The sequence below is a fragment of the Zonotrichia albicollis genome, chromosome 8 (genome assembly GCF_047830755.1).
Source record: "Zonotrichia albicollis isolate bZonAlb1 chromosome 8, bZonAlb1.hap1, whole genome shotgun sequence".
NCBI classification, from domain to species: domain Eukaryota; kingdom Metazoa; phylum Chordata; class Aves; order Passeriformes; family Passerellidae; genus Zonotrichia; species Zonotrichia albicollis.
The window spans coordinates 15,434,126-15,459,688 of NC_133826.1; the positions used below are offsets into that span (position 1 = coordinate 15,434,126).

Below are 25,563 nucleotides of genomic sequence, written 5' to 3' on the forward strand. Positions count from 1 at the left end.
AGAGAGAAAACAAATCAAAACAAAACAGTGAAGAAAAGCAAGCAGCTTATTGTGTCTCTGCCAAGAATGAAGTAAACAGTACATCTGTTTCAAAATTCAGACCCCTACATCTGACCAAAATTGTCCATTAGAAAACAGAGTCAGGAAAGACTGGTGACATTTTAAGTGTCTAGTTTCTTTATTTTTCCTTGCACACGGAACAGCAAATCTGAGTGCACATATTTCTAATAAATCCAATTGTTAAAAGAAAATAATTTTAGAAATTTCCTTTTACATTAAAATACTCTTATCATAAACATGGAACATACTGTGTACAGACAGTCTGTCTGACTTATAGCAGCTCAGTTCAGCCTGTGCAAGATAACCAGGAGTAATGGTTTTTGATAATCAGGCCACAGTATTAATATAACATGAACCATAAATGCTTTTGTATTGCATCTCTGGTTAAGCTACCAAATCTCATTGGAATATTAAGGAGGGAAAAGCTATCCTCCAATTTCTCTTCTAAATTATAAAACATGCTTCAGAGTATTTCTCCAGATGCCTATTTCTCCACAACAGACACTACAAAAGTGAGTACGTGGTAGAGGTGATTAATGGCTGTATCTCTTAAATAAACCTCTGATCTGTAGTATCCAGCTCAAATTCAAAGGTTGTTTGCTCGGTCAGAGTTTTGGTTCCATAGAACTTAGCTGTGATATTTCAGGTGCCAGTAATCCTGGACAGAATCAGTCTGCTTGGGAAAATGGAATTCAATTGTTCTGGGAGGAGAAAACTCAATTTCAACAGGTTTTATCAGTCTTCTGCTTCTATAGAATTAATCTGAAGGCACTCATTTTGACTGATGCCAATTGTGGAGAAATCCTAAATAACACCCATTTCCATCAACATTCCATCAGTAAGTTATACATAAAAAGGTAGTATCAATGCTGAGATTTGGGGAGTATTTTACAACACATCAGAATAGGGTGACTCAGAAATTTACCTTATGTAAAACATATAGCTGTTCAGAAACACAACCCATACATGTCATTACAACTACATTTCATATTAGTATGGGGCAATGGCAACTGCAAACCCACAAGCTTTTCACAGAAGCAGCATCACTGTAATATAATGCTTTCAACAACTCTGCTTCCATAAAATAAATAAATGAATTATATAAATATAAAATAAAAGTACAAAATTATTTTGATTTTACAAAACAAAATTCTAATTGAAATATTTGAATTGTTTGTAAGGCAATTCCGCATCAATGGCTGGTAGAATCAGCCAAATCAAATATGAAGAAAAATTTGTTCAAAATTTGAACAAATGAAATAACATAGGTGACTTTCTTGGTATTTTGCATTTACTTATGGTAGGTGAAACAGAAAGCCAAAGCTCGTTCCTAACTAGTTTTGATCATCAAAACCTCCATGGCAATTTTAACAAGAATACGGGTGTTAAATTAATCACAGTGAACTAGCCAAATTCCAGCTCTGGTAATTACATCCTGCAACCCTAAAATTCCCCCTGCAGTTTCAACTGGAGAAGTTACTCTTTGCTTTCCCTCTAAAAAACCATTGCAGATAGCAGTGCTCCTAGCATAACTTTTGGTCCAAAAAGTTTCATTTTGGTACCAGGCAAACAGGCTGAAAAGGTTTTGGATCTCCTCAGACTAAAGATACCTTAAAAATGTAACTGTTCTGTTACTGCATTCAACTATTTTTCCCCCTCATCACACATATATCTATCCTCTCCCCTAAATACAGTGGAAGTATCTATTTATCCATTACTTCTCTTGTTAAGAAAACTTTGCCTGTGCCTTCCACAACCCTAACATGTGAAATCAAGCATCCCACTCATCTGACATGGAGTCAGGTGAAAGAATGCAAGGAGCATCCTCAGGGGGTCTCCAGACAAAGAACAAGAAAACTCCCTTGGTGTCTTGGATATGGGTCGTATGAAGAGCACAGGCTCTTGCTGCCTCTGCTCCTTCAGAAACAAAAGGAGTAGGATTCCTTCTCTACTCTTAGACACACACCTGCCAAAAAGAGGCAGGCACGGCAGCAGTGCTAATTCTTTGTTTCCCACCAGTAGTTACATATAATAATTCAAAATCCAGCATCTAACTATCCAATTAACCAGAAAGATTTAGACAGAAACCATCTGTGGAAGTCACTATTAATTTTTAAAATAGCTAAACTACTAGGCCTTATGGATTGCCAACATTGTACCTTCATGCAGTCACTAGAAAAAGACTCTCGGTTTTGCAGAAGCATCCAGGACGGTATTTGTAAATAGATGTAAATGTGAAAGAAAGGCCAAAGAGAGTAAGAGACCAAGAATGCACTGCCTCATAGAAAGAGAACATGCCTGTTAAGGTAAGACAAATACAGGGGACAGGGAGACACCCAGACGCTGGGCTGCTCCAGGCAGGTAAGAGCAGGCATCTGTCACTCTGCCACTGTGCAGCCTCCTCTGACACAGCCCTGCTGGCTTCTCTCCAGGTGAGCTGCTCTCTGAGCTGAGGATAAATGTGTATTGTACAGAAGGCTGGTTAGAGTTTTCCAAGTTTCTATTAAGGCACATTTTGTAAGTGATAATATCTCTTAGTGTAACAAGCAAAATATTATGACTTGATTTCAGCATGAGCTATTCAAGATAAGATGGAATAGGAACAGTGGCTGAAGTAGAAATGTTTAAATGAGACACAAGGTCTGTTCCTTGCTTCTGACCTCTATAGATAAGCAATAAAATTATACATGGCTGCAACAGTATTCTGTGACAAGAGTATTAAGTGGACACTTTCTAATTACCTTTAGCTCATAAAGCTGAAGAGTTTGATCTATTGCTTAAAAGCTTTTTACTTTAATTTATTTTAATCAACAATTCTATTTTTAGCAGTTGTTTCTAAGATGTTTTTCCAGTAAAGGGGTGGGTAGATAGGGTGGTTGAGGGTCTGGTTAGCTATGTGGCTCATCTCCCAAGACGTACAACCCCAAAGTCCCCAGCTCAGTAAGATGTAAAATGAGATTGTGCTGGTTTTTACACCAGCAGGAAATTAAACAATAAAGCCACTCCTCTTCCCCTGCCCTTTACCATAAGGGAGGGACAAAAAGGAGAGACTATGGGTTGAGATAACAATTTACTAAAACCACAAAGCAATGGAATAAGACATGCTCAATATAGTTATATTAACAATAATTATAAACAATAATCTCGCAATATTAATAGCAAGAGTACAGAAAAAAAGAGGTGTTTTACCCACAAAATGGTAAAACACCATTCACCACTGTAAACAAAACCAAGACAGCAGCTGCTCCGGGCAGGTCACCGCTACGTGGTTTCCCCAGACAAAGGCAGTCTGTGACCATTGCTGCCCACCGCCCTCACACCTCTGGGAACAAAGGCAATGTGGTGGTGGAGTTCACTCACGTGGGGAACACTTCCCAGCCCCAAACAGCAAAGAGCACCGGTGCCCTGCCAGCCGCCTCCTGGCTGGCGCTGCTGCCTCGAGTTTTCACCGCTATCCCTTTCAGCACCAGCCCCCCACAGGGGCTCTCTGGAGAGAACAGGAGGGGGGACTGGTGGGATGGCAGAGCCTGCAGGAGTTACTGCCATCACTTTGCCACAGCAAGAACAAATGGCCCTTTCTGAACAAAATCATGACCCCCAGCAACGACGTGCCTGGTATACAGAACAGCCTGGTCACATCCACACAACACTAAACTCCTCTCTCCTCCATAACCAGGACTAAGGAACTGGAGTCTGAGAACCCTACAGGGGCCGCATTTTATAGAAATATTTTTTTCTTCCAGTTGCAAAAATATCCAATAATATCTAATGTAATTTTTATCAATGTGGTGGGATTCAGTGTGAGAGGGACATTAATGTTCCCATGCTTTCCTAAACATGGCTGTCAGCCCTGACAACATTTTCCTATGTCCCTGCTCATAGTGCAGGATGCTAGGATGGGAAGCCCTTGACAAGGCAGTTACTGGGCATGAAGAATCCAAGAACTATGGAGAGGGAAAGAACGGCAGTTCATGCTACTAGTACAAACATACTGCTTGGTTGTACCTTCTCCCAGATGAAAAAATGGTTCAGGAAAAGGGCAGTTTTGATCACATTTCACAATCCCTCAGACTGTGAAAAACAATGGTGAAAGGGAAATGAAAAGACATACAACAACTTCTGAAACTCTGCCACAGGATGCTAGAAGTCATCCACAAAGATCCAAGACTGTTTTCACTAAACAAAACTTTTATTCAAGACTGTAATGTTATTCTTAGGATCAAATTTAATAATCCAATGGTACTCAACCTCCTTGTGCTATTGTGGTATTGATTAATCCTTTGATGCTCATTTGGCTAATATGCATGTGTGGTATTCATGTGCTAATTTTAATAAAATTTGGACTAGAACAGTACCAAGCTATTCACTCACTACAGCACAAGCAATTTAATAAAAATATCTCCATATGTCATAAGTCAGATATTAAAAAGAGGGAAAAAACAACACAAAAATCAGGGACTCCATGACTCTCATGTGACTACAGAAAAGATCCATCCTTAGCTATAATAGGAAAAATGACCTTGGCACAGGGCACTTCCTGAAAAACGGAGGACTGGCTGGGGTTAATGGCCTACAGCTTTGCCTGAGGCCATCAAGTCTCCCAGTCAGTCATTAATCCCCCGGAAGTACCCTGGTGCCTTGATCATTTCTACTTAATTAAAGTCAGTGATCCCCAGGATGCCTCCATTTCACCAGGAGACTCTTTCTAGTTACTTCAAGGAATGTGCCTCTCAACTCCCTCCCTTCGTTTCTTTCTCTCTCAAGATATTTGACATGACATGTTTCAATTTCCTTTTTAATGGCCAATGTTTAATATGGCTTACAAATAATTATTTTTTATTTCATCTTTGACATGAACCCTTAGTCCAAAATTGAAAAATTAATTTTTTTTTCCAAGGGAAAAAATACATCGGTGGTTCCCTTGTGAGGGACACTGAACCCAAAGTAAATAACTAGCAAGGTTTAAAGAGCTTCCATCTCAAAAAACAAACAAAACCAAAAGCAATACATCTAAATGAGGAGAAAAAACCCAAGAATTATGTCATGGGGATGAACAGAAATCACAAGGATGATTTAATGGAAAGTCAGAAATGAGAATCTGCTCTTACTGCCTTTTTTCCCCATCCAAGTCTCTAAGTCTGGAAGCACTTATGAGAATTAATTTAATGATTATCAGAGGCCCCACAGACTTCAGTGGAACTACACATATGTAAAGAGGTAAGTACTTGTGTTTTCAGAACCAAAGCCTACACTTACACAAAATAAAACAAACAAGCCAGAAGGCCCACCAGTGTAGCTCTCTTCAGAGAATCAATTTCATCCCAGTGACACTTTGTTAACAGCCTGTTTCAGTTTACAAAATGTAGACCTAGACTTTGACATTTCAAATGGTGATCTGAAAACAGGCAACATATTAAAATAACACTCTTATATTACATCTGAAATTTGAGGTACAGAGTTAGGTCAGCATCATATACAAGAGCCTGAGATGCATTCACTATCCCAGAGATCTGATAACCCAAGTCCCAGTCTCTCCAATCTTTGGCATCCCACATGGTAGGAGGCTGCAGTGCATCTTTAAATTAGTATTCATACTTAAACCTGTACTTACTGTACAGGGTACATGCACCTGATGACTTAGAGTATTTAAAGTCCAAATTCGAACTTTGCAGCCTACTTCTAACTCTGTAACAGACTGCACCATCACTACAGGTAATAATTCCCTTTGCAGGCCTAAGTTTAAACCAGGATTTTAACTTCGTAAAGAAAGAAAATGGCTATTCCAGACAACAGCAAAGGAGGGATCACAGCAGCCTTTCAAAACTCTACATTGCAGTAGGTAGCTATTTTGGCAAAATAGCAAATATTACAAGTACATGCATGTGTGTATGGCCCAGCACACACAATGGGCAAATAAATACCTATATCTATGTGTACACACTGTACACTTGGGGGGGTGGGGGTGGTGAGTGTGTGTATACACAGAGACAGAGAAGGCATGCATGATTTTGTAATTTCTTAATACTATCACAGAACAAGAATATAACTCGACTGATTTGTTATCCTAGCATTTTGCAGAACAACTTGACAAGCTTGTTGAATCTCTACAGTCAGAATGTTCTGTAAAAATAAGAAAATAAAACTGTCATATGATAGTCATATGTACTGAGTCAGTATTATCAATACTTTATTTCCTGCTAGTCTAAAGCAATGACTTAGTGAGTTAGACTGTAAATCCAAATGCATTTACACATTGCATCATAACTGACTGCTCCAGTCACTGACAGCATAACTGAACTTGACTGCTATCAGTCTGATCACAAATGTAAATTTTCCTCTCGTGATTATAATAGCGGTGACTGATGTTTTTAGGGTGTTTTTGTAACTATTTAACACATCTTTCAAGGCATTTATGGCTGCTATAAGAACAATTATTATTAATTATTCCAACTGAAATAGCCTGTAGGAGCCCCAGTTCCTGGAAATACTTGTGTGAGAGAATTTCCCAGTCACAACAAAAGAAAGCTCACATGTGCATTGAATATACAAATTATTTAATTATACTCAGATCATCACCTGAGTGATTCTTCAGCAACATTATGGAAGCTATAGCTATCACGGTTTCCTTTTAAAGCTGCCCTTTCTGGATGTAATTAAGCCTTGACAAATTCTGCCCAACCTTTTTATTATTTCAAGTCTGACATCACTAACACAGGAGGTGAATCCTTTCCAAGGAAGGATAACTGTGCTATAATGAAGATATCATAATCTTGACAAACATAAAACAGTTAATTTAAAATTTCAACAGCTTCAGGTCTGAATCCAAACTTTTTCAAATTCTGACTTTCTAATCTGCTGTTTCGGTTTACAAACAACAAGCAAAACGAGTCTACACTGAATAGATGTCTTCTGTCTTGAATTTACCAGGATGGGTGAATGAGCTTTATGCCTCCCAGTTAGCACTAGTTAGATAGAAGTACATCCCCACACAATGCAAAATATTTACAGCTCTGAGATAGTCTGTCCCTGAATAAGCACATCCTGTTTATGAGTTCTAACTGTTCATATTTCATTTGCTGCTCACCTTTCAACAATGATGCTTTTCTTACAATGGAATGAATGGGGAAGAATGACACCAAGTTAAATGTAAACCTTTTTTGATACCTCCCATACCATAGAATTGCTTAAACTTTACTATTTGCTGAACTACACACACATCAAGCACAACATAGCATGAGAATGTCTCAATTTCCCATTGCATGCTCCTCCATTAGACAACAGAACATTTCAAAAGTTTGAGATGGTGCCTGCAGGAGCTCAGTTGTGACAATAGAGAGGATAAATTTTGTATATTAAAAAACTTTATTGGTATTAATTTGGCATTAAAAAATGGATGCATGTATTAAAAAAAGAGTAGTTTCATTAATCATTTTACTGATCAAAGAAATAATTTTCTAAGTGGACAAACTTCAAGCCTGTCAGTGAGAACAAACTTTGAACAATTTAATGATGCTCTGGAAGAATTCCTGCTCTTGAACTACAGCTAAAAGACCTGTAAAAATGTTATTTCAACACTGAAGCAGTTTAAGTGACTGACTGAAACCACAATGTATAAGAAGTATAACTTGAGCTTGGCAGATCAGAGCCAAATAAAAAGTGATGATAAGCGACATATCTAATAATGTACTCTCAGTGTCTTGTCATTAACACAATTATGTCAGTACAGTCAATCAGCACTTTGCCTTGACTTTAAAGTAAGATTCTGAATACATGTTTCTAGAGTTGGAGGGAGTATGGCAGAGAAGAATCATTGAATTTAAAGCCACAGTTATTCATGGCTTTTTAGGAAAACAAGGTTATCCATTTATTATCTGCTTTGTGCTGGAGTAACACTAAAATGATTCTTATGAGTTCAATACCATCTGTAATAGCCCTCTGGCTATACAAAACAAAGGGACTCAAGATGAAGCATTCCTTTCACGAATGAGAAACTGATTTACTACCTGAAGTGATAATTAATGCCATTCAGTTTGGTTTCGAGTAGGGATGAATAGGATAAAATGACAATGCTTTCCTACTGAAAAGGTTTCTTTGCTATGTGCTGGGAGGACTGACAAACATATGCCACAGCAGTGGCAAGTGATGGCATCCGCCAGAATTAGCTATCTGAAGCAAACAATTATGAAATAGATCACCTTTGTGGTTTAGTGACAAAGTCTGTATAGGAGCCTGGATAGGCAGGAGCACATTCACTAACCAAAGCCGGGATAGAGCCCTTGTTACTGTAGTCCACAACAGCAAGAATTTATTAAATTACATTCTTCAGGTAAAATTTTCCTGCATAAAGACTTCCTCAAAAGATTTGCCTGCTTCAAGCCATCAGTTTATTTTTAGAGAAAATATTAAAACCATGCTGAGACCCTGGCCATAAACCTCCTGATTTGGGATGTTCAGAAGGTAAGTTGCCTAAAATCCTGAGGTTATGCATTACAAGAGCAGCTATCCTGAAAAATCACTGCTGATTCCAAAGCAGCAGCTAGGACAATATCCAACAAACCAAATCCTCATGGGATATAAACTAAGCAAGAGCCTTGATTTTGCCAATGAAGCAGATCTGCCATATAAGATGCTAATATTCTTGGTACTTACACCCTTGGAGTTGCTCTGTAAGGGCTTCTGAACTAACTGCAGTATGCTGAACAATAAGCATCATTCTGCCCCTCTGGCCACTCTGACCAAATCTCTGTAAGCTTTTCTGACCCACTCCTGGCTTTCCTGATAGCTTTACATGTAATCCTTTCCTGATCCCCACTGAGCTCTCCTGACACCATGACTTCTCCATCTCTCATGCAGCTCTAATATTTGCTCCAGTAGTTCTTTCTCTGCTTCACTTTTACTACCTTCTCCATATCCTTAGGATCCAAACACCTCTTCTAGTGCTTCTGATTTCCTGCTCCTCTGACCTTGTGTCAGCCAGGACAAAATTGGTCTCAGTCTGTCTGATCACACATTTTTCTCTGAACAACATTGTATATACCCACAATCCTCTCTTTTCCTTCTCCTTGGTATTTTGATCCTTTCTACCTCCATTTGTCCTGTTTTGATCCACTTTCAGCTTCCCCTGAGCCTCTACATTCCTCTCTGAGCCATCTTTTGCCACACTGGATCCCTTCTCCACTCTTCCTATGTGGCTCCAATTACCCTTCAACATTTCTTTCTCTCTCAAAATCCTCTGAATCTCAGCTCTATAACATGTAGTATATTCAATATGTGTACTGTGAAATCAGTGGGAAGTTAATAGCAAAGAAATACACTGCCAGTACTGCTGAAGAACATGACTGAAAAATAAAGAAAACAATATTTACTACCTATTCTCAACATTTATTTCTCGAGCTTAAATATCTGTTTTAATTGTATTTTGCCTACATTGTTAAGGTACAGGCTCCTCATTCCAGTTTTAAATTGACACTTCTAAATCCTGAATCCTGTAAATCTCTATTTTGCACAAGTTACCTGCAGGGGATGAGAATATCATCATCCCCTGACCACTTTGCTTAAACAGGAACAACGGACAAGTGCAGTGAGAGCTAATGCAAGTTCCATCAGCTGCTATGACTGAAGAGTGGGTGGCCTGTGAGCAGCATCCCTGCAGTGCCCTGCTCTGGTGGCACTCTGTGTGTGCTGCTCAGGATGGCAGGGCAGGAGCTCAGCTCAGCACCCATTCTTTCAGTCACTGGAAGCAGAATTATTTCTTCATTTGCCAGTGGAGCAGGACGAGGGGCTCCCCACTGACCACAATCACACTATTTTAGGCCTTGTACAGATCCATGTGCTCACAAAGCACAAACACAGGTAAATCCTCACACCTTGATGGAGATGTGCTAACGAAGGCATTTGGCTGAGGGCTCCTACACAGGTATTTCACATTAGTAAAGGGGAAGTTTCCAAACAGCTGATGGTTCAAGTACATGTTGAGTTAACATTTCTCTCCATTTAAAACTATACTGCATCAGCAAAAATTCAGTAAGGAACATTAATTATCAAATGTGCCAGTTTTGTGACTATTAAGTACCTCGTTAGATTCAGTTTTTGAAAACGCATTCACGAGCACTTTTATACAGGACAGAACGGCACATTTGGCATTGTTTAACCCTTCAACATGACCTAAAAGATTTTGTTTCTAATTTATTAAGGTTTTCTTGGACAATTTCCATTTTTATTTTGAGAGTTTTCTTAGTATACAAAAATATAAAAGGCATTTTAGCTGTTCTTGAAAAACAGGAAACCTAAAGACATTTAAAAAATGACATTTTTTTATTCAGTTGGAATAAAATTTATCCCTAGAGCTGCTATATGTTTTTCATTCATACCTACAGCATTAAAAGCTGGTTAAAGATAAAAATGTTGTCTACATATTGTATATAAACATATATTCATAAACACTCATTGTTGACAACAATACCAGTCTTTGTGTTTATATTAGCACATACAGAGTCAAATTTTTCAGCTACAATATATTTCCTTTAATCTGTCAGAAAGAAAACCTCATACTCCAACAAAGGCAAAAAAAAAAAGAGAAATAAATTAAACCCATATTTAAAATATATCATCTAGCCTAACCTTTACTCCATTAGGGAAAATATGGCTGCAAAAAAGATTAAATACAAATTTGCTTTGCTTTTAAACCTACTTAAGAAGTACCTATCCTATCTGTTCATATAAATTCCAATGGAAAACACGATGACATGCAATTACTAATCTCAATGTACACAGCTATGCCTCGGGGACTTAGTGGCTCATATTTTACTGTTCTGTAATCAAATACAGAACTAATGAGTAAAAATATGCTTGCCCCAATAAATTCCCAGCACCTGGACAAGTGTCTGACAATGAAATGGAGGATGCACACACAAAATTCATTCTGCAAAGCTATTAAAGTGTTATACTTGCCAACAAGTGTTCATTAAACAAGAATGAAGGATCTTTACGCCAGTTTCCTTCCAAAGGCTTTTTAATATTTTAATGGAGAGTAAAGACTATTTATCTGAACTCTGATCAGTTAATGTTCAAATCTGTTATGAAAAAACAAGGAGTCCTTTATAATACCTTTCATAAAAATCCACTTTGCAATGCTTCAAATAAAGACTAAGAACTGTAAAAGATTATGTTGCATATAAACAAAATCAGTATCATTTTGAAATTATATGGTTATCCGTGGAGCTCTTTGGCATATAAGAATCATGTTGTATTTTTATTTAAAGAATGGTTAACAACAACCCTGATACAAATGAAAAACAGGATTAGAGATGACATCACTTTTGCAGAAGCATCTTCAGAATGCAGAGAAAGAACCCCAAATTTAATGGGACAGATGAAAAAACTGGGAGACCAACAGATCATGCAAAGCCAGGCTATATACCTGTTGGGGAAACAAAAGCACCGAAAGAAACATGCCAGGAAGACTGGCTGACATTCTATTTATCAAAAGGTATTGAAGTTTGAATCTAAACCAAGCCCACATTTAATATAGCCTACAAAAACAGAAGGACAGATCAAAAGTATCTCTTAGAAATAAAAATATGGATCAGTGCAAGGCTTCACTAACACTTCCTTTGCAAGAAGACTGGTGACTTTGGGTTTGGGTTTAGCCCTTCAGAGTAACTTAGACCTGATTTATCTCCAATGTTGATGAGTGAGTAAAAAGCACCATTCATTTTTCCATTGCAGGTTTTTACCCAAGGACAGAAGAAACAGAGGCCAGGTCCTCTTTTACAAAATCCAGTCAGATGGGAAATGGGAGGATCCCATTATTGGCCCTCCTTTTCTTGGGGCATCTCAAACTCCCAGCACTTGTGGCAGTGTACTAACCAACAAGACACGTAAGGATATTTTGGACATGGTTTTGCTCTAGTTTCCAGCAGCCAGCATAAGAGAGAAAATAATGTAAAAGGAGAAATAAAGATGTGGAATCGCAGACTGTTCTTTTGGCTGTTAATTTCTGATCCCTACTCCCAGGGTGTTGATGCATTTTAATTTAGAGATCCTGGCTAAAAGCAGGAGGAACACAGAGAACACGAGTGGGAGTCTGCTCCCAAGATCTGCTTCCCACACATTCTCCTTGAGGTGGTAGCTTCTAAACCCACATGTTTCAAAACCTGATTTATATGCATTGTTTTGGAAATCTGATTATCTTGGTGGTATTTAACAGCAAATGCTTAGAGTTGCTCTCAAATATCTGTAGCATTTTGGTGAAGAGCTCTCCTCTTCATCCTTGATTCCCATCTCATCTCATTAAGCGTGATGTAGCTTCTGAAATTGATGGAAAAATTACGAGACCCACCAGAGCTTGGATATGCTTGTTGCATTTAATTGTCATCTACAGCCCATTTTCAATGTAATATCATATATGTGGCTATGTCACATTTGACAAAAAAGAGAAAGCTTTCTTCGTGCTAAAAGAAAGTACTGTGTAGCAGTCTAGAACACACATATAAAGAGGTGAATGTTTTAAAGGCTGTGAAGGCAGAAATGTGCAAATACACAGTTAAATTGCAAAACCCAAACAATTACATGGCAAGTGCCCAACCGTGTGCACAGGTTTTGGTTATACAGGCACATGTGCATACTTTTAAAGCATAATAATTCTTTTATTGTTTTAATTTAAGCCTCTGCTTCTGAATATTTCTGAATTCTTTTTGGGGAAAGCCAAGATTTCTTAGGCTAAGCAGGTGTATGGTAGACTCTACAAAGAGCAATGCGCATACTCATAAAGTAAAGCACTGAATTGTGGAAAGAAGTATTTTTAAGGTGCAAGAAAGTTAGGGTTTAATAGGGTGTGAAGTTGTCAGGGAAAGATTTGTGTGGTTGGGAGTTCATTTTAATGCTTACTAATTAGAGTAGAATTGGCAGCTCTAGTCCTGAGGAGTGAAGTACCTCTGCCAATGGAATACATTAACTGGCACATAAACAATAGAAGTACCCACTATCCTCTGATGTGCAGAAGGAAGAGGTGGCTAAACCAACAACATGAGCCTGGACAATGTCAGTCTGTGATCTTTCCAGCATGAAAACCAATGAACACACACAGTGCTATCTCACAAAGCTCAGACTTATTCTTGACCACATATCCAGACAAGCCTCCTGACTTATTACTGAAAGACAAAATATTTACAGTAGCATGCAACCCAGCTCCAATTAACTTCACTATTAATTGAACTAGGAAAAGGACCAGGACCCTCAGCTTAAACACTGAACATATAGTTCATTAATTGCTACCCTTTACAGTAGGTTTGATATTTAAATTATACAGATCAACATAAAAGTAAAACAACTAAAATATAAATCTAAGACCGTATTTTCCACCACTTTTTCTAGTTCAAGTGTTCCCTTATGGAGAAGATCGATTCTCAATAAACACAATTTCAAGCAGATCTTAAACCAGTTATATTATCACTTGCCATGATTACTACATTAATGAACACATGGTTGGATTCATCCCCAGGTCATCCTAGGAATACTCATGTAACACTGTAACAGTTCCATCAGTGACCAGCAGTCACATGGATGCTCTAGTGCATACATCATCACTTTTGTGGAATGAGGCTCTGCAAACCTTATGTTATTGCATTCATCAGCTCCAAGTAGAACCTTTTAATTAAACTAACTTGGTAAAGTACCATGCATGTGATGGAGCTTTAAAAGTAATACATAATGATGCTTAAATAATGTGTGAGGGAAACTTTGTCATTTTAAACTCATATTTAAACAGGTGAGACAGCCCACTAAATTCTCTGCATCAGTTTACTACACTGAGTTTACTATAACTGACAGCAGTTATTCCTCAGCTGCTCTTCTACTAGTCAGAACTCACATCCTGATTTTGTTGCTGAATTTTCAGGATTTCAGTCTCCCACCATACTCTCGGCTGGGTTGTGCAGTTGTTTGGGTCAGTGCATGCAATAGTTACCACAAAGTTTAAGAAAATTAGTTAAACATACATGAGATCCATTGCATGAGTGGCACTGCTAGATATGACTGGCATATTTCCAATATTTCATTTACATAGATTTTAATCAGTATGTACAATATCTCTTTTCTTAAAGCAAATCCATTTTGTAATCTTTCACATGTAACTGTGTGCCTTTTGTCATTCACTCCAGTGAGGCTGATTCCTTACATGTCTTTTTAAATGGACCAAATAAGGTCATTTTGGTGCTAATCATACCTCCTTCACATATCTCAGAATTTAATTGTAAAAAGTAAGGCTTTCTAATGGTCAGATAATAGTTCAGTTGTATCCATTCCATGCACCTTTCAGTCCCTCAGCGAGGCAGGAATAACTCTTCTTTTTTTACAAATGGTCAAATCAGCTATACAAATCTGTGACCACAGGTAAGACACTGAGGAATTTATTCATAGTAATATGGGATCCCAGCTGCATGGTCCTAAACTATAAAATATGTGGCAAAAGTGGACTGAAAGGTCATAATAATTTTATCAATAGTTGGATCAATATTTTGCTCTGAGTCACAACAGTTAAACAGTCTAAGGTGCATCTAAAAGATACACCTTTTAAAACAATTTATTTATTTTATAAAGAGGAAGGACTGTTCAAACAAACATTTTTAAAGGAAGGACCATTTTTCTAGTCTATAATTAGGGTGCTTTACACACGAAAATGTTGGAATGCTTTTTGGCCCAGGATATTCAGTGAACAAATACAAGATGACACATTTTGCCAGAAACAAGGGATGTACCATAATAAAGTTACAAAGTAAACAGTTACCATCAACTGCCTTTTTGATATTCAGAGGCAAGGAGGATTACAGTCTTTTTTTACACACAACTGTTTCAAGGAAAAATGAACAATAATTTTTTACCTCCACAATTTCCAGGAAATCCAGTAGACTGCTTTCCTACTAAAACCTGGAACAAAGATGGGGTTTGTTCATTGCCTTACAATATCTTACCTTATAAGGAAGTATTTGACAGCCTTACATTAAACTCCTGAAAACTAATGAAGAGTCCTCCTTAATACACATTTCTTTTTTCCAGTTCAGGCTTGAAGTGACAACATTACAGAAATACCCTGAAGGTTTTTATTTAAATAGCATCCTATAAAACAATGCCCTCTTGTCAGTCAACACTAATTCAGCAGAAGTCAAGCTATAAATCTGTCCAAAGGCCAGCAAAGTGCTTAACTTGGCACATCCCTAATAAAATTAGGAATGTGAGTTTATTACATGAACCTTAAGTAGGTTTGGCCAAGATATTAAGATTTTTGCTTATGGCAACCATGGTTAATGTGGATTGGTATTTTCATTATAACGCACCCCACAGCATTTCTCAGTAACGTCTCAGGTTTCCAAATTGGACAATAATTTTCTACACTATCTGACAATCACTAGGTGTTACAGATGAAACTCTGCCACTTAACTAAGCACAGTTTAACTTAAAGATGGCAAGGACTTTTCAATAATGCTAATTCTACTGAAAAATGAAGCCAGATTAATTAATACTTCTATTAATGTAATGTGATTTCACTTTTTTCAAGTAAAGAAGCACTTACAGGCTTTTAACCCAAGCTCAGATGCATTGTTTCAGCTCAAGGCAATTGAGAAGTGATTTCTGCTGTAATAAGCTGAAATGCACATTAAGAAAAACAGTGAGAAGGTAGATTATGCAGTCTATATTTTAGTTGTTTCTAGCCAAATATACTTCTCAGTTATATTAATGCAGAATGTCTCTTCAGAACAGTATTCTATGAAGCCTCATGTTGTAACTCTCTCTGACCATCTCCCACACTAAACTTGTGTTTCACAGAAACGTCTTTCCTTTGAGGGAAGAAACACACTCTGAGGTTCTCACCTGGCTAAAGAAGAACATATAATCCCTGGCTTCTGGTTATTACTGCATGGTACCAAACATGGTGCCAAGCCACACACAGCACTGCAAGCACTGCAACAAGAAAAGATGCTTCTTAAGATGCTACAATACCAAACACATGAATGTGCAGAGTTGCTTAAGTTCACTTCATGAAAAATACAATACACTCTGGGAAGGAAATATGATTGATTTCCCTTGAGTAGACTGTTTATCAGACAAACACATTTTGCAAACTTTGACATAAATTGTTAGTTTTCTTATCGTACTGACAATATGAAACCAGTACCTTTGTAGAAACTTCCTGAAAACTCTTTAATGACCTCTAAACAGTGTTATCTTATCATCATCTAACTTTCTACTTCAATAAATCATTTTAAAATAGGCAAAAGGAAAAATTGATACCAAAAATATGAATTTGTTTTCCATAGCTTTAGCATTTAAGATGTGAGAAATCTTCTCACAGAATAGTTACAATGCTGATAAAGCACTCACATCTTTGTATTTCCAGTCATTTTGCAAGAAAAGAAAGAACAACTCTCACCAAAGAGCCTCAGGAGGAATGAAATGAAGATTTGCAGTTTCCAGGTCCTTGTATGTAAGGGTCTGACAGCATTGTTCACTTTGAAAGGCAATTGCATATGCAAATCCCTACTTGATGTCCATAATAGAAAGATGCAATATGGTAACATTTTGTGTGTGCAGCCTGCTTGTGAACACATCTAGTGATCTGCATGCAGAGGAGGCCAGAGCCAGCACACACAGAGGTATCCAGAGCACACTGTCAACACTTGGGCTATTACACAATACACAATATTTCAAAACTTTCAAATTAAATTTTTGCTTCAAACAAATAGTCTCTTTTTGTGCCTGCATTTGCAGCTGTTATTTTAGCTGTCCAAAAAAATCTATACAAGGAATGCACTGAGTGACAAATGCTCATCAAATTAATGAGTAAATAGAAAACATGTAATGGATACTTCCCACCCAAAATAAAATAAAACACTAAGAATCAACCTTGTATAGCCAGGGACAGGAAAAACACCATATAATCTAAGGGACTAACAAAATGTGTATGTGCTTTTCAGAATATGAAAATCAGTATTTTCAAAGAACCTGTGTAAAACCCAGACTATTTTCTTAGAATTATTCTAAGTGTAAATTCCAAATAATAAGTATTTAAAAAGATGTTGCAGAGCTGTTGGACAATTTGAGGAGACATAAAACACGTTAGTTGCTTGTGTGAATAATTTAGAGCCCTCTGCATGATCCTATCATCACAAAAAGGCTATGTCTAACTGCTTATTAGCAGGAAAACACAGAGTGCCTGCAAACTAACACAGCTCTACAATTTCCCTGTTTTCTTCTGCTGTCTGGGAAGAGTCTGCTGGTAACACTGAAATCCCAGGATGGCAGTCTTCACCTGTAGCACAAACATACTTGAAAGCATCATAACAGCTTTTGAACTGAGCAGGATCCTGGTATCTGCATGCATTTTGGTATTTTGTTTCCCTCCAAGGTGAAGGTGCACCAAGGGTGCAAATTGGTGTGATTAGAAAGGTGCATCCTGACCTCTGCGGAATGATCTGAACAAACTCTCACGTTTGGATACCTCAGAGCGGTGTTCAGACCAGAGCTCCACAGAATAAGTCATGTTTTCTTTTCAGGGCTACAATTAAAGTATCTCCCTTCTTCTCTGAGAGATTTTTGCACAGCATTTTTGCATTGGATACTAAAAACCTCTCTAGATCCTTCTGATTCCCCTCGATATCTCATTAAATTGACAGACCAAAGCCTATTACCATACTTTTGTCAATTGCACAGTGTTTGTGTGATCTAGAGAAGAACTCATCTGACATCACCAACTAAACTAATATTCCCTACTGACCTTTATCCAATTTACAAATCCTACTCTCTCCAGAGATGAAAGGCCAGAGCATTACTCCATGCTTCCCTCCACAGCCACTATCTCACGTGCAAATTAAAGGATGCAGAGAAACACGACAAATCTTGCCTTCGAGTTGAAAAACTCTCATTGAGCAAGACAGTTTATTTCAATTTAAGATAAATAAACATATTCACATATGGAGCTTTTACGCCTTACAGCTCTCCTTAATTCCATAAGTCCTTATTGCAGACAGGACAGGCATAAAATGTTTCATCATGGTCTGTAGTAAGAGTCTTTTGAAAAACCCACCATTCTGCTGCAGAGCAATTCCTATCCAAATTCCCATCCACATTAAAATGATAGGATTTTGGATGTTGGGATCAGAAAACTACACTGACATGACTAATCGAGACCAAATTCAAAATTACGCTGTATAAAGCTAGAGGAAGAGAAACAAAATAGTGTTGAATTTTTAAGGTATGATTTTAGAGAACAGGTATTATAGGTGAAACAGAGATTCTATTAAGAATTATTTTAGGGCTACCTTTGAAATGATAATTGTCCCCAGTCCTCTGCTTGAAAATAAGAGAGTTAATTTTTCCTTCCAGTATTTACCATCTGAATTACACATGTAAAACATCATGTTAAACATACATATTGAAGAAGAAAGCCCACAGTACAGTGTGTGTCATTAAATCACCTTAGTTATCAAAACTTAATGAGCTCTGAAATAGATACAATCCCAATATTGCAGGTCATAAAAAAGATTTCACTTGTGACCTACATCATTCACATAGAAGAATTAAGAAATTAGGACATCTTTCCACTTTTCATTCACTAAGTACCTATTCACAGAGTCTGATTCCTAAGGGCAAGGAAAAGCACCAGATTCTGCAGATTTTCCCTATATTGTGAGACATTGTTACATAGATCTGCTCTGCTGACCACAGCCTGCACCAGAACACTTCCCACATACACCACTGAGATGGGCAACAAGTGGCAAACTTCATTATGGCTGTGGTAGGGAAAAACACGGTATAGCTCTACTTGTAAAACATACTATGAGATAGAAGAGCAAGTGGGAATAACAGTTCTCCGAAAAGCAACACACAGCTGCAATTTGAGTATTTTAGCCACATGTTCAGCCTTTACAGAAAAATGCAATTTCTGAGAACCTGATGAGCTGGGTAAAATTGCTTAATTGAAATGTAACAGTGAGTGAGACCAAGCCATGGGGTCATTGCAGACCCAGCAATACCAAGCAGGCATCAGCACAACTCCCCACCCAGGTCTAAGTGATGGTGAAACATGTCAGGCAGAATAATGTGGAAACCAAGACACCAAAGCCTTGTGCCCAGGGATTATAAGAATAAAACTCAAAGAGTAAAAAGAGTGAAGAAATATGATTTTCTATTACAGAATTTTACCAATATATATATTAAAAAAAAACACAACAGGAAGTTGTTTGCTGTACTGCGCCAGAAGTCAAGAGAATGCACCATCTACTTCCACCAAGGTTTACTGTTAACTGGGGAAGCCAAAAAACTAGAGCATCTGAGGCTGTCATGGGAGCAAGCAAGGATGCAAACAAGGAAATCACTGTTCTGAGAGTCCTCAATCACTGACAAAATCAGTTTCTGGTCACTGAAGGGACGGCCAGCATGAAAATTCCAATGTGGAATGCAGTAGTAGTGTAATTCATGTAGTCCTTGTATGCACAGTGACATAAAGGGAGTGCTTCACTTCTGACTAGGCTTTGATTCAATTAATTGTGGTGAGATTAAGGGAAGAGAGAAATGGAACAGAAACATGACATCTGCCTGGCAGGTTGTTTATATTCCAGCAGGAAGTACTTCACAGTACTTCACTAATGCTCAGCTACTAAATGATCAACCCTCACAGCTCTCCTAGAGATATCCAGCATGGCATCTCTTCCAATGTAACCTCTATTGGCTGGGTAATATAAATCTAAGCAGTACAGCACTGGCACTCTACCCCACCCTCACCCATTTCTAATGATAATCCGTTCCTGTCCTGTCTGCTATCATCACTTTCTCCTTGAAACATACATCACATGCCTGCAAGTCAAGGATATTATATCCAATGTATGTACAAGTTATCACCTGATCATGTTACTACAGCTATGTTAGCTAATACTGTATTATATTTTAGACCAGATTGGTGAAAGCCTCCCTGGATAAAAACATGAGAGCAAAGTCATCTAAAACGTCAAGAAATACTTTGGAAGGACTAGATTCTTAGATTCTGCTAAGTAAAAATAATAATTGAAAAATAAATTCATTTCATAAGCAGAAACACTGTTAAGCTACACAGTTTCATGTTGAATATGCAAATATCAGACTTCAATCCAAAATCAGTTTGAAAAGATAACGTCATGCAGAAAATCAATATCATCTGATGAAATAACATTACAAAAGGTAGTTTGAGAAGGCAAATTCTTGAATATAAGTTCTTTGTATTTCCACACCAAAACACAAGTGGTCCAGGAAAAAAAAAGTACAAGACTTTAATATCTTGATCACATTTTGCTTCACAGAGAAACAACTGGGAAATTGGGATATATAAAAGGATATTTTTAATTAAATCTTCAGAGACTGGTGTATTGAAAGGAACTAAATGTTTCATCACCCTATTAATTTAGTAATATGAAATTAATTTCATGTTAATGTGGATAAATAAGGCTGCCTTTAATGTCAATTTCATAAAGCTAATGTGCCATTCAGAAATTTATAAAAAAACCAAACAACAGTGTGCAAGCTATCCAGTCTTCACTGTTGTACTCAAGGGCCTTGAGTGAGTTAGAACACATTTCTGGCAGCCTGAGAAGAGGCTGTGTCTGGGATGAAAAAGTGGTACTATAAGGGAGCAGAATGCAACTCTGTTCCCATGGCCTAAAAGAGGAATTTGTGTCAGGACACTGAGCGTCGTAGAAGTCAAGTTTCCTTTTCCTTTCCCATTCTCTTCCCTGTCCACACTAAATCAAAAGACCTATCAACATTTCCTTTTGCCTTCAGTTTCCATCTGGAAGACTGAGTCTTAAAAATGATGACAGCTTTAGCACAGTACAATTACTGCACTTCAGAATCTCCCCATGCATATCACGCAATCTCTGTGGAACTAAGAAGAGAAGCATATTCATGGCGAGCAAATGCAACAAACGTGTTATCTCTTTTTCTTTCCTCTTCAGGGGATGAGAAAAGGAGAGTTGCAATTCAGCAAGTAACTCTTTGTACAGAACTTTTCAAAAGGGCTTCTTGTCCATTTAGAAAGCTAAACCTGCAGCTGTATAGGGGAAAGCACTTCGTAATAACAGGAGCTGAAGGATGGGGCTGAAACTCTGAATCTCCTGACCATTAAGGAGTCAATTCCCACTGCCTTGCAGGAGGGCAAAGCAGTGGTGCTACACCTGGTTAATGGGGTAGAGAGCTGACATGGGCCCTTTGCAAAGTGGATTACAACGGGATGGATAACCCATGCAGGATTAATAATGATCAGATAATTCCTTGAAATATAATGTAAGTTAGAACCTTGTTAGGCCACATTCCCGGAGTCTTCTTCCTTCAGGATCTGGGACAAAGAAAAGGTGAAATGCAAGAGAAAGTACAAGTGCATTTCCTAAGTTGCTACAACAGTTGTTTTGATTTCTAAGGTTGTTTCTCCAGCACGAGAGAAAGCCTGACAGGCATTTATTGAAACAGAAGTTATTGTACTGGATTTATGGAAGAAATTCATTTTAGGAACATAGTTAGAGGAGAAAGAAAAACAAACTACATACAACTAGTCTACACAATCAAATGAGTTCTACTGTCTTACTACCTTTACATGGCTTAAATCTGTTCTTTCATTCTTCCTTCCATTAAAAAGGTCAGGAGTGTTTCCAACAGAGCAATAAAATAAAATACAAGCAAAGTACCAAATTAAAAATATTACAAGTTCTAGATTGCCATGATTGAGCATTTTTCTCTTCCCTGTGGTTTTTTTTTTGATTGTTTTCTTGTTTTTGGGGGGTGTTTTTCTATACTTCAGAATGACACACTGTCAAGGTCAGGTGGTAATGATACAGGCTCAGAGAATGAGTTTAATGCTGGGAAAGGAATTTTAATTAAACAAAGAAACAGACTATTTTCATAAATTTATTTCACTTGACTTGTTCTACTTCATTCGTTACCTCTCCTTTCTCCATCTTGACTTCAAGCACTTTTAAGGATGCAGCTTTACATTCTGTGCCTTTCTGTTGTCCAAGGCAAGGGAAGGAATACGAGGATGAACCTGCCCTATGAGGTCACTCAGTAATTACTTTTTTGAAAACACTGCACTTTCTCTGATACTGTCAACATAAAACTGAAAGCTGAATGGGTTGGGTCAGAGAAGTTTTAGTCATCTTGGCAAATAATGACTTCTGTTGAAAAAGGGTCCATGGCTAATTCTAATGTACTATGACAACTCTAATGTACATGACAGCTCCTCATGCCCATCTGGCTGAAGAGCTGTACCCCTACACTCTCAATCACACTAAGGGATTTGGGAGCAAAGAAGTGTAGATGACACTTTACTAACTACACAACTTAATTTAGTTGTATGCTCTATAGAGCAATAGAAAATGTCCAGCCTGTAACTAATAAGCAAACTCCAAGAAAATGTCATCATTTTAACTCTGGAATTTGCAGTTTCTTCTCTTGCTTGGGAGAACAGGCTGGTGTAACCAGCGTGAGCAGAGGAAAGGAGCAGTGCTGTAGCTCCCAGCAGCCCTACTGGCCCCAAGAGCACTGTGACACTAGTCCCAGTGGGTACAGGTGTGTAGAGCAAGCCAGACGCAGTCCCAACTTAGCTGCATATCCTGAACCCAGTGCTCTGCACCATTTGCACAACACAGACCCAGAGAAGCCCTCATTTATTGTTTTACTGCAGTCAGTCACAACAACAATCAGGCCTCACAGCACTTTTATAAACTCAGACTTAGCAAGTTCACTGAAACCAACAAATCAAACTAAGAAAGCTTCACTCTGTGGTATGAAGTATTTTGAAGGAAGTGTTAAAAGAAATAGGCTTTCTTTCCTCCTTTTTTTTCCTTTCTTTCCCACCAGACAACACAGTTTTTCTGAGAATCCGTGTCATCATTCAGCTGTTTCTTCTGACAAAACCACAATCCAGAACAGAATCTTCATGAAAGAGAAACTAATAAATTAGGGTTCTTTGCGAGGAATTTGCAGTTAGTTCTGTTTCTCCCTGCCTATTAAGATTCTTTATTTGCTTCACCCTGAGATTTCTGCTGACAAGTCTATTCATTTACTACTAGCCTAGATAAAATGCTAATAAACAAAATGTCAAAAAATTTATTCATATGGCTTTCCCCTTTACACTGGGCTTGTTTTTAAAGGGACCATAGAATTAAGCATTAACATCTGGTGAAATTAGGATGCTTGTTCCCCCTAAAGACTAAATTCTATTTCAGGCTTAAAAACAACTTGTGAAAGAGCTAGATGAAGTATCCTTATTTCTCTGTTCTGTCAGGCATGCACAGATAACTCTGCCAGCTCACTAAATTCAGCCACTGTCCCATCTCCCATCAAAACCAAACAAGAATACCCCTATGGATATATATTATACAATATTACACTTTCTACAGACTTTCTGTGGTGTCTCACAGGTGTTTTATAGGGGGATTATAGCATTTCATTAAGCTCCACAGATAGGTTGTCATTAGTTCTACAGAAGTGAACAAAAAAAACTCTTCACAACCTTATTTTGCTCCCCATCAGTTTATGTTTTGTTAATGCCTCACTCCCTCCCACTAGACTGGTGTGGAGCAATTATGTCCACGTGCGTGCTCTTCAGTTGGGATATGCCCAAGGCAGTCCTCCCTTTAGCAGATTCCTGCCAGTGAAGTTTAAGTGTAGCAATGGGCAGTGTCACAAAGTAACCACTCCTGAACAAAGACACATCAGAACGTGCCACCATGAACTAGAGAGTCCAGGAGTGAAAGTAGCTAGTGGCTGGCCACTGAGAATGGACACAAGCTGTTATTAGCTGCGCATAAAACACCCCGGTAGAGCGCCAAACTGGAAGCACTCCAGAGAAGACTCTTGTGTGTTTTTCTCCTTAATCTTGACCATTGAGAACTTCTGGAGACTGTCCTTTTCTTTGTGTAAGACTACTCTTTAAATAAACACACAGTCGAGATGCAAGATGGGAAGCAGTGGTTAGTCTCTGGTAAGATATTCCTTCTCTCCTCATCCCCAGCTCCTTTTAACCTGGAACATATGATCCCCCAGCAAGGGATGTTCTAGATGTTCTGTGGGCTTGGCATAACACATCTCTCCAGCCAAAACTATCACTTGTCCTAATGCAATTTGCTAACATTTTTAGAATGAGATGGATGGGAAACACAGCTTCACTTACTGGGAATAGAGTTCTGACGTGAGAATGACTGATATCTTAGTTTTAGAGTGTGTCTTGTGAACCATTCAGGTGAGAGGAAGAAAGAGCAGCCCTGAACATTTCCATCTTGCTTGGACTCTAAATGAGACACCTACAACAGCAAACAAAAAGGTACCCTCAGGACACTTTCATGCATTTATTACAAAACAAAGATTAAGACAATTATATGGAAATTAAGGGTAATATGGAATAATATGGACAATTTGTCTTCCTCTCAGTCAAACAGTAGCATGGCCTAGTTCAACAAATAACTTCACAGCTTGAGACACACTGCATGCAAAATGATAAAACGGCTCAGGTTGTGAGGACAGCCTGAATGGCTCGGCTCTGGTAGGTAGGGGTGTCTCAGAGGGATCTATGGAAGAGGTCAGACTTCACTATTAACCTCTGGTGGAAAAAAAGACAACGAGCTTTTTTCACAACTACTCAGATGAAAATACAGACACTGCCCTTATTCACCAGCTCAGAAACCTAAAGAACCAGCATGGTGAAACTAACAGAGCTTTTCTTCCCCATCACTTTTCACTCTTCTTCTCCTCATTTCTACCCAAAAAGGGCAGCTCCTAAATGATTCTCCTCTTTAGAGAGCTTCAAAATCTGTTGTGATTTTCCTCTAGTTACCACTGCCACACTTACACAAGTAATTTTACTCCTAAAGGAAAGTATGTTAAAATAAAGAAACTCCTCTTTCTAAGAGAGAAATCCTTTTACAGCAGTAGGCCTGGAAACTTTCAGGTTCTGAAATACAGCCTCTCTATTCTGTTGGCATCAAGAGACAGCTTATTATTATCATAATCCAGAACACTTCTCATTACATAAAAGTTAAACTTGGAAGCAGCTTCAAAAATACAGGCACTGGTTTCAGCTTGGATAGGGTTAAGTTTCTTCTTAGTTGCTGGTACAGGGTAGTGATTTGAATTTAGTAAGAAAATAATGTTGATAACACAACCATGTTTTAGTTATTGCTTAATTGTGTTTACCCTAAATCAAGCGTTTTTCACTTTCCCATGCTCTGCCAGCAAGCAGGTGCACAAAAAACTTGATAAAAATGCAGCCTGGACCGGTGACCTGAACTGGCAAGAGGGATATTCCACACCATAGAACGTCATGTCCAGTACATCAGCTGGGAGTAGCTGGCCAGAAGTTGCTGATCACTGCTGGGGAACAGGCTGGACATCAGTTAGCGAGTGGTGAGCAGTTCTATTGTGCGTCCATTTGTCCATCCATCCCTCCTTTCAGTACAGTTATTACTAGCTTTCTTTCAGTTATTAAAC

General features: G+C 38.2%; 1 non-coding gene across 50 annotated transcripts in view; it reads right to left on the reverse strand.

Annotated features, from left to right (window-relative positions):
- LOC141729846 (uncharacterized) overlaps positions 1-25,563 on the reverse strand; it is a 485,161-nt gene that overhangs the window by 130,180 nt on the left and 329,418 nt on the right. For 8 of the 50 annotated variants that reach the window (XR_012581345.1, XR_012581335.1, XR_012581339.1 and 5 more), the window contains one exon: positions 24,251-24,380. The exons of 40 other annotated variants lie outside the window; for them this stretch is intronic. This is a non-coding gene — a transcript (uncharacterized LOC141729846). Of the gene's footprint in view, positions 1-13,950; positions 16,018-24,250; positions 24,381-25,563 lie in introns of those variants that run through there. 2 more of the 50 variants (XR_012581336.1, XR_012581331.1) reach the window with 1 other exon arrangement.